Genomic DNA, 8,037 nt, shown 5'->3' with positions numbered 1-8,037 from the left:
TTAGTGTATAAAGTTCAATATTCAATAGAATCTGACTACTGAATGAATATTATAGTAAAGACAAACATATTAGCTAGACTATTTTGATAGTTTAGGTTGCTAATACGTGCTAATCTGTTTTTTATTAGACAATGATCAGTTAGAAGTAAAAATCACGAAAACAGTTTTTTTTTTATTTTTTCATTGTTTTTAGGTTCATTTTCTGAGAATATCATTATAAGTCGTCAACAATTGCTTGAATATTATAGAACGTGCAATTCGAAAGATAATAATGAAAAACTTAACAATCTTTTTAACCAAGTAGCAAGTTTCTTAGGTGTTGAGGATGGTCTAACAAATGACTCAAAACAATTATTATCTAAGTTCGTACTCGACTACAAACAAAAGTGGGCATCTGTTGGAAGAAACAATGCCTATTTCAATAGAAAAGAATGTAATTGGCTTAATAATGGTATTTGTTTCGTGGTTAAGAAACAAGTTTCAAAGCAAGTAAGCGGAAGACCTTAGAAAGATTTCTGTGAGAGTAGTGATCGGTCCAAACGCAGAAAAACCGAAGACTTACGTAAGGAAAGAACTAGTAGTGAACTTTTGTTTGCTGCTAAAATGAACTTCAAAAGAGATGGTGATCTGAAATCTGCTAAAGAATGTGAAACTATAATTACAAAACAAAAAGCCACTTCTGGACAATCTCACATTCTTTTCACACCAGATGAAGCTTTAGCACTTGTTGTTGGAGCAAAACTTACCAACTTCCAATACAATTTAATTAGGAAAAGTGCAAGTGATAATTACTGCAACATCTATCCTCCTTACGAAAATGTTACTTCCGCCAAAAAGAAATGTTATCCTAAAAATATATTGGTCAGTGAATCATCTGTAAAAATAGCTATCCAAGACTTGTGAGATCATACAGCAATGAGACTTGTTCATTCACTGCATGAAGTAATTTCTTCGCTTTCTAAAGACCAACTTGATACCATGTCTTTGATTACGAAATGGGGATGTGATGGTACATCTGGCTAAGCTGAATAACCTTCTTGTATCATCTGATCCTTACATAACAGATATTTCACGAAAACATTACAAGAAGGATTCAAAAATAAATGATTATCCAAAAGAACTAAAGTATTTATTGGACATGTAAGAAAAAAAACGAATAAAATAAATATAGAAACAGTGAACCGACCTTAAATAAAGCTGTAGTTTAATTTAAATATGTTTTTATTTGATTCCTAAAGCGTTTCTAACTTTTAATTCAATCCATTAGTTTTGGCCAGAAATTTAGGAAAATCCGCCTGTGTGCTCTGGGTTGGAAGGTCAGATGGCAGTCGCTTTCGTAAAAACTAGTGCCCACGCCAATTACTGGGATTAGTAGCCAAGCGGACCCCAGGCTCCCATGAGCCGTGGCAAAATGCCGGGACAACGCGAGGAAGATGATGAGTCAGTCACATCTAAACCTAGGTACTATTAAAGTTACTTTAAGTAAGTTTTTGTACTTTAGTTGGGAGATTATGGACTTTATTTGTACTTTAGTTGGCTTTTAAGGTAATAATAATAATGCGACCCTGCAACCCTGCAAGTTTGAGCACCGCTACCTTACGTGGCCGCTCGACAAAAACGCAGCTCATCAGGCATTCCGCGCTCGTCTATACAATATTTATGTCACTCATGCGAGCTCCCGCACGTCGCGAACAATGACTTACTTATTATACGTATAGCTCCTACGCTATACCGGCTCCTGGACTATAAGGATGGTGGAAAAGCGCGAGGGAGGTATAAAAGGATTTTTTGTAGCTTTACTTAAAAAAGAAAAATTAGGCAAGAACGGATGTCATATGTATAATGAAAACAAAAAAAAACACCAAAATGAAAGAAGATAAATTCCCTATTTTGTACAATTATAATATGTATAGAGTCAGACCGAGAAAAGTCTGCAGCGATTTTGATAGACCACGCAGTGCAAGTGTCAATTTAAACGTCAAACTTCTATGAATTTATGACGTGTAAATATAACACTTGCACTGCGTGGGCTATCAAAATCGCTGCAGACTTTTCTTGGTCTAACTCTAAGCACTATTTCATCGTATGTCCTAAAAAATCTTCCTCAGATTTACAAAAATGTATATATTAAGTATTGTATTTTCATAACTCAGCGGAGCATTACATATAGATATACTTATTTTGTCACAAATTGGGATTTGTATTTATTCCGCACAGTATGAGGAGTTTAGGAGTTCTTCAAACTTCACATTAAAATCTGACCAAAAAAAAAGCAACAAATTAAAAATATTGCCGTTACATAGGTACATACATATTATAAGATAGTGTCTCACCGCCGCCGCTCCGTACCGCAAACAGTCATCATAATACTTGTTTCTCAGTAATATCATGGTAATATGCACGTTTATGCAAATGTAATGTGGTTATTATAGGTAGTGTATCGGTGCGAGCGCCGATCTGCCATCGCGTGCGCAGCGTCACCCGGAGGTGGCGATTGTGGCAGTTCAATGAATCACAAGGTTGCCTCTAACTTAACGTACACTCAAAAACATACAAAATGGCCCAGTTTTCATAAACATTATTACACGCAAAACAACTATTTAATTTATAATTGCTTTTCAGAGGACTTCATGCAATTATTTGCCGTTGTTATTTCAGGAGGAATTTGTCACCTATAGATATTGTTGTGTAGGTAGTAGATTCTGATTTGAAATATTTTGCCAGTGAGAACTTTCAAAATGATGTCATAAAATGTTTTCGGTATATTTTTCTTGCACGTTTGTTGAAAAACCTTCTTACATCAGTTACTTTCGATTTCTATGACACTTGAAATAGTTTTCAACAGTTAAGAATATTGGTAATAATAATCCCTAATCTGTATAATTTTTCTAAGTGATGGAAACTTGCTAAGAATTTTCTCATGAAAGTTCCAGAAATTTTCGGAAATTTAGAGAGTGCTCTTCAGCTTGCACATTGGAGTAAGACATAATTTAATTTGGGTTAAACTTACGTTCCTATACGGTCACAGATTTAGAGTTCAAGCTAAATATTTGAACCTATATAAAATTATATAGGTTCAAATACCGTTATTTTCCTATAAATTGATATTTTCCTACTAAATTCAACATTAAACAATTAAAGTCCTCGATTGTAACACGATCGGGTTCACAAACATTTTTACAAGGCAAGTTCCAAATTAGACCTGATTATCTGTTTCTAATAGGCGTTTTAATATATTTTAGAACGTTGGCTTGTAAAGATGTTCATGAACTCGACAAGGTAGTTCTTAACCACATTAGACCCTATTGTGGATCAGAACGACGGCCGGTCATCGTCAACAATGTGGCCGCCGCGCCGCGCCGCGTTTCGAGCAAGCGCGAAACCTGGCACCTGCGGGCTCAGCACGATTCCATTTTTATCGACTATCACTATGTCCGTCACTTTCGCACTTACATACTTGTTAGAACATGACAGGCATGGTGATAAACGATAAAAATGCGACCGTGCTACTAGGGCTGGGCTCACCCGGCCGGCGGAGGCGCGGCGCGGGCGCACCGGCTGTTTACACTTTACCGAGCGGCACGGCACGGGAGCCTCGGGAACACATACACAACTTGTTACTTTCTCACACTTGTCTATCAACCATTCATCTCTGTATTTGCTGCCTGCAGTGTTTACTGTGAAAGATCAATAGAAAACCTAATTAATTCAACCTTTGTTTCCAGTTACCTATAAAGCAATTGTTCCATCGTCAACGTTGTTGACGTTACCTAGGTAAGTATAATATCTCAAATGTCTCAAAAACATTTTTTACTCAACAAGTCACTTCTCTGATGTCAGTTCATAACACCAAGATCGCAAAATTCGCAAACAATATCCTGAACAAAAACAATAATGGCAGGTAACAAGTTATTGAAAATAAAAGAAGACTGCGGGGACAGTGAAGTGCGCACGCCAAGTCTGAGGCCGCTGGCTGTGATTACGTATAATATATAAATAGGTACTTACATACATAGAATTCTGAAAACATCTATAACTCAGGAGCAAATACTTGTCTGTGATAAACACACAAATAAATGCCCTTACCGGCTTACCAGGATTCGAATTAGGGACCTTCTGCTTCATAGCCTGGGTCATTAGTTCATTACCGACTTAATGATCAGTTTTTTTGCATTAAAATGGTTGGGTTGTTTTACCTATACCTAAGTAGCAGCCTTGAGATATCATGCTAAAATAAAACTTGGTCAAAATAAAAGTGTATGGAGAACAGTGAACTTGCTATTACGCCCTTTTTTGTTTAACTTCCGTTATTTTACCGTCTAATTTTGCAGTTCAAAATGTCACCGTACTCGACAAACCATAGAGTACAGCGTACTCTATGGTTTGTCGTCATACAAAAGTTGGCTCAGTCCTATGTCCAAATTCGACAATTGTTTTAACATCCAAAATTCTACTTAAAATAAACATTTCACAAAACATTAGGTATTTTTCTGTTCCGTCAGTCGACTAAATAAAACTTGGCTTATATCTATTTAAACGATGGATATAGTTTTTACACGGCACAAGAGTGCTGGTGCGCCATGCGTCATACTCGCAGTTTTTGCGAACTTGGCCGCTTATGGCAGATATATGACACGTATGACAGACTGCCAAGTAAAGTCGGCATTAATGTCAACTCTAGTCTTTTAGTCAAGTTTCTTGTGTTGAAGTTTTTTAAGGCTCTTCACTTAACCGAACGCAGTGTATTTAGGTAGTAGTATTTTTATTTAAGTATTTTGAATTCTAAAGTCATCAAGAAATTCATAGATTTTTCAAGATTTTAAGGCTTAGGTACTTAAATATGCTGGAATTGCTTGAATTACGTAGGTAGATAATTAGGTATGTGTAATACAGTCAGCTGCAGACAAAAGGTACCACCCCTGCATACAAACTTCTATGCAGGGGTGGTATTGTGGTATACACCTTTTCTCTGCAGCCGTACTATTATGTGTTATGATTGTAAATTGTAATCTTTGACTTGCCCATAACTAGAAACAGAAGAAATAAATATATTTTATGTAGATAATAAGATGTAGGTATTGTCCTTCAGTTTAGAATGAAATCGTATCAGCGTATTTTAAACATGAAAATGTATGTATTTAGTGGCGTCGATAGCTTTTAGGACTAGCTATTTAGTGATGAATGATGATATCCGTTTGTGTCAGAGTCGTACTAAACCAAAGCTTTCACATATTATGGAACTCGAGAAAAATGTACTTCTAGCAATTAACTTAGTGTCCTAGAGACCTAGACTTTGAACGGAGCTTACATGAACATAGCTTCGTGATTCATGATGTGTTCATGATCGATGCGGTACACCGCCACCTACCGAGCTTCGCGCGAACGTCGCACTAGATGTAACTACACAACTACACGTATTACAACTACAGAACCAGGCAAGCTAGAGCCTTACCACACCGCGTTGCCGTTGCCAAGACAACCAACAAAGGGTTCAAGGAAGGATGGTTGTCAAACAATGAGCAAACTCAAGTGTTCGTAAGTGAGTGCCATTGTTTTTCGCCGAGTTTTTTCCTGACGTCGGCCAATCGCGCGCGTGCGATGCCACCATTGGGCGAGCTGAGGGGGCGGGCCGGGCCGGGCGAATTCTGTGCACCTTTCCACTGCTATTTGTTCGTGTTTTTGGAATTTTCAAAACAAACGCGAGATGCCATCGACGATCTGGAGATAGAATCTGCTAGACGATGTACAGTGCCAGCCACTTGAATAGCCTCACTCAACAAAATTAATATTTCTCATAGTAATATAAAAAGGAGATATATATTAAACATTAAATATGAAATAAAACAAGAAGCCTTGTAATAGTAAATACAATATTTATTGTTATCTAATCAAAGTTTTAAGAAATAACGTCAAACAAATAAATTGACCCTTCCACTTGAATAGCCTCACATGCTAAAAGATACTGTTTAGTTATTAAAACTCTCGTTTAATATTTCGTATACCTTCCATTAGACCTTATTAATTCGAAAATACGTTTAGGTAGTGATTCATATAAAGAATGTATGTAATTAACGTCCACAGAATTCCAAACAGTGTAAATAGCTTGAATGAGTTCTTCTTTATTACTAAACTGTCTTCCGTTGTAATATACTTGCCGAGAAAGCCAACCCCAGGCATTTTCCATGATGTTCAGATCAGGGGACAAGGATGGCCAATCTAGAACTTCAATCTGGTTTTCTTCAAACCACTTTGTAACTATGGCTGACTTGTGTATGGGAGCATTATCATGCTAAAAAAACACTTTTTTTCTACCTATTACTTTTCTGATCTTACTTTTTGTTTCTTTTAATAAATTTAAATACTTTTCAGAATTTAGTCTTCCGTCTACCACAATTAAATCAACAGTACCATAGTAAGAAATTGCTCCCCAAACCATCACCGATCCGAGAGTTGAATGATGACGTGATAGTACTTTCGGTTCTTTCCTTAGGTCATGAAAATAATATTTAAATCCATCTGGACCATCTAGATTAAACTTTTTCTCATCACTAAAAATCACATTTCGCCACTCGGTTTTCCAGCACATGTACTTTTTAGCCAAAGACAGTCGACCCGCCACATGTTGTTCGCGCAAAGGAGGTTTACTCATGATTTTTTTTCGTTTGAGGTGGGATGATGTTCTAATAATCCGTCGAACTGTAGAGAGAGGTGCTCTAGTATTTATTTCACTAGCTATTTGCCTGGCGGTCTTGGTGGAATTTGAAGCAGTGCGTAAAATAAGTCGACGTTCACGATCCGTAGTGGCAAATTTTGTGCGTCCTTTATACTGGTGGCCGTAATTTTCCTTATTTTTAACATAATTATTAATAACTTTAGGGCTGCGACCTATTTTTTGAGCTATCTCACGATGGGATAATTTTAGAGTTAAATAAAAATTAACCTTTTCAATTTCTAAACTTGTAAGTTTTTTCCACGTCCCATAGTCACAAAAACACTGTGTTTATCGCGTTACTGCAGGTACTTAATAGAATGCCATCTGTATTATCTAATCATAATAAAATAAATTTGAAAGCGAAACTTAAATGCACGGTTTGGACGATTATGTTACACTGAGGCTATTCATGTGGACGGCCCGTATTAGCTCTTGCGTCCACAACGTTTCGCGCGCAGACAAATTCGGACTTGTTAATGTGTCGTTCGATAAACGTCAGGGCGTACAATTCAAATTTAAGATATATTGATAAAAATAATCACGTATAATTATAATACTCACAATATATAGGTGAGGCTATTTAAGTGGTTGGCACTGTACTTTGCTATAGCTACCTACCTAACTTACGAACTTCAGAACAAACTCTTGTACCTACGTTTCCAAATTTTAAACATTAATAAATAGAAATTGAATAAGATACCGTTATGCATGGAAATTAACAAGTAATAAACAACATAGGATTATACATAGGTACATAATTAGTTCATAGTAAAATCATAAATGTAACATGTTATTGCAGGTGAGGTGACTTGTACAGTCAAGGTCAAAGATTTAATAAAATTTACACTTATTTACCTTACTTCTTTGTAATAACACGAAATAGGTACCTAAACATATATTTGACGTCGACTGTGCGATGGTAATCAGAAGCAACCTTCCACAATATCCCTGAACACCTGACCACTCCAATGAGCGTACGATTACGAAGGTCGGTGTTATCCACTCAATAAATCTCCCGTCACTTTTTAACACTGCGAGGTGGAAAGAGGCGGGTACTGTCATTATCACGTCATCACGTAGTCAAGTACTACCATCATATCCGCGCAGGACAAGTATTCAAACTTCATACCAATCAAGCAATCATAGTTCTAATGGACGCTATAAACAATACTCTGGGGCGTATCAGAGACAAGTAAAGATACAGACTGGTAAAATTCATGCTGTTTTGAGTTACTCATCTTAATTTGTTGAAGACATTATTGAATAGTGTACACACAAGATTTAATTTTACCAACCAATTGACGAAATTATAACTTTCACCTCAG

Source organism: Cydia amplana, chromosome 8 (genome assembly GCF_948474715.1).
Source record: "Cydia amplana chromosome 8, ilCydAmpl1.1, whole genome shotgun sequence".
Taxonomy (NCBI): Eukaryota; Metazoa; Arthropoda; class Insecta; order Lepidoptera; family Tortricidae; genus Cydia; species Cydia amplana.
This window is presented reverse-complemented; position numbering follows the sequence as displayed.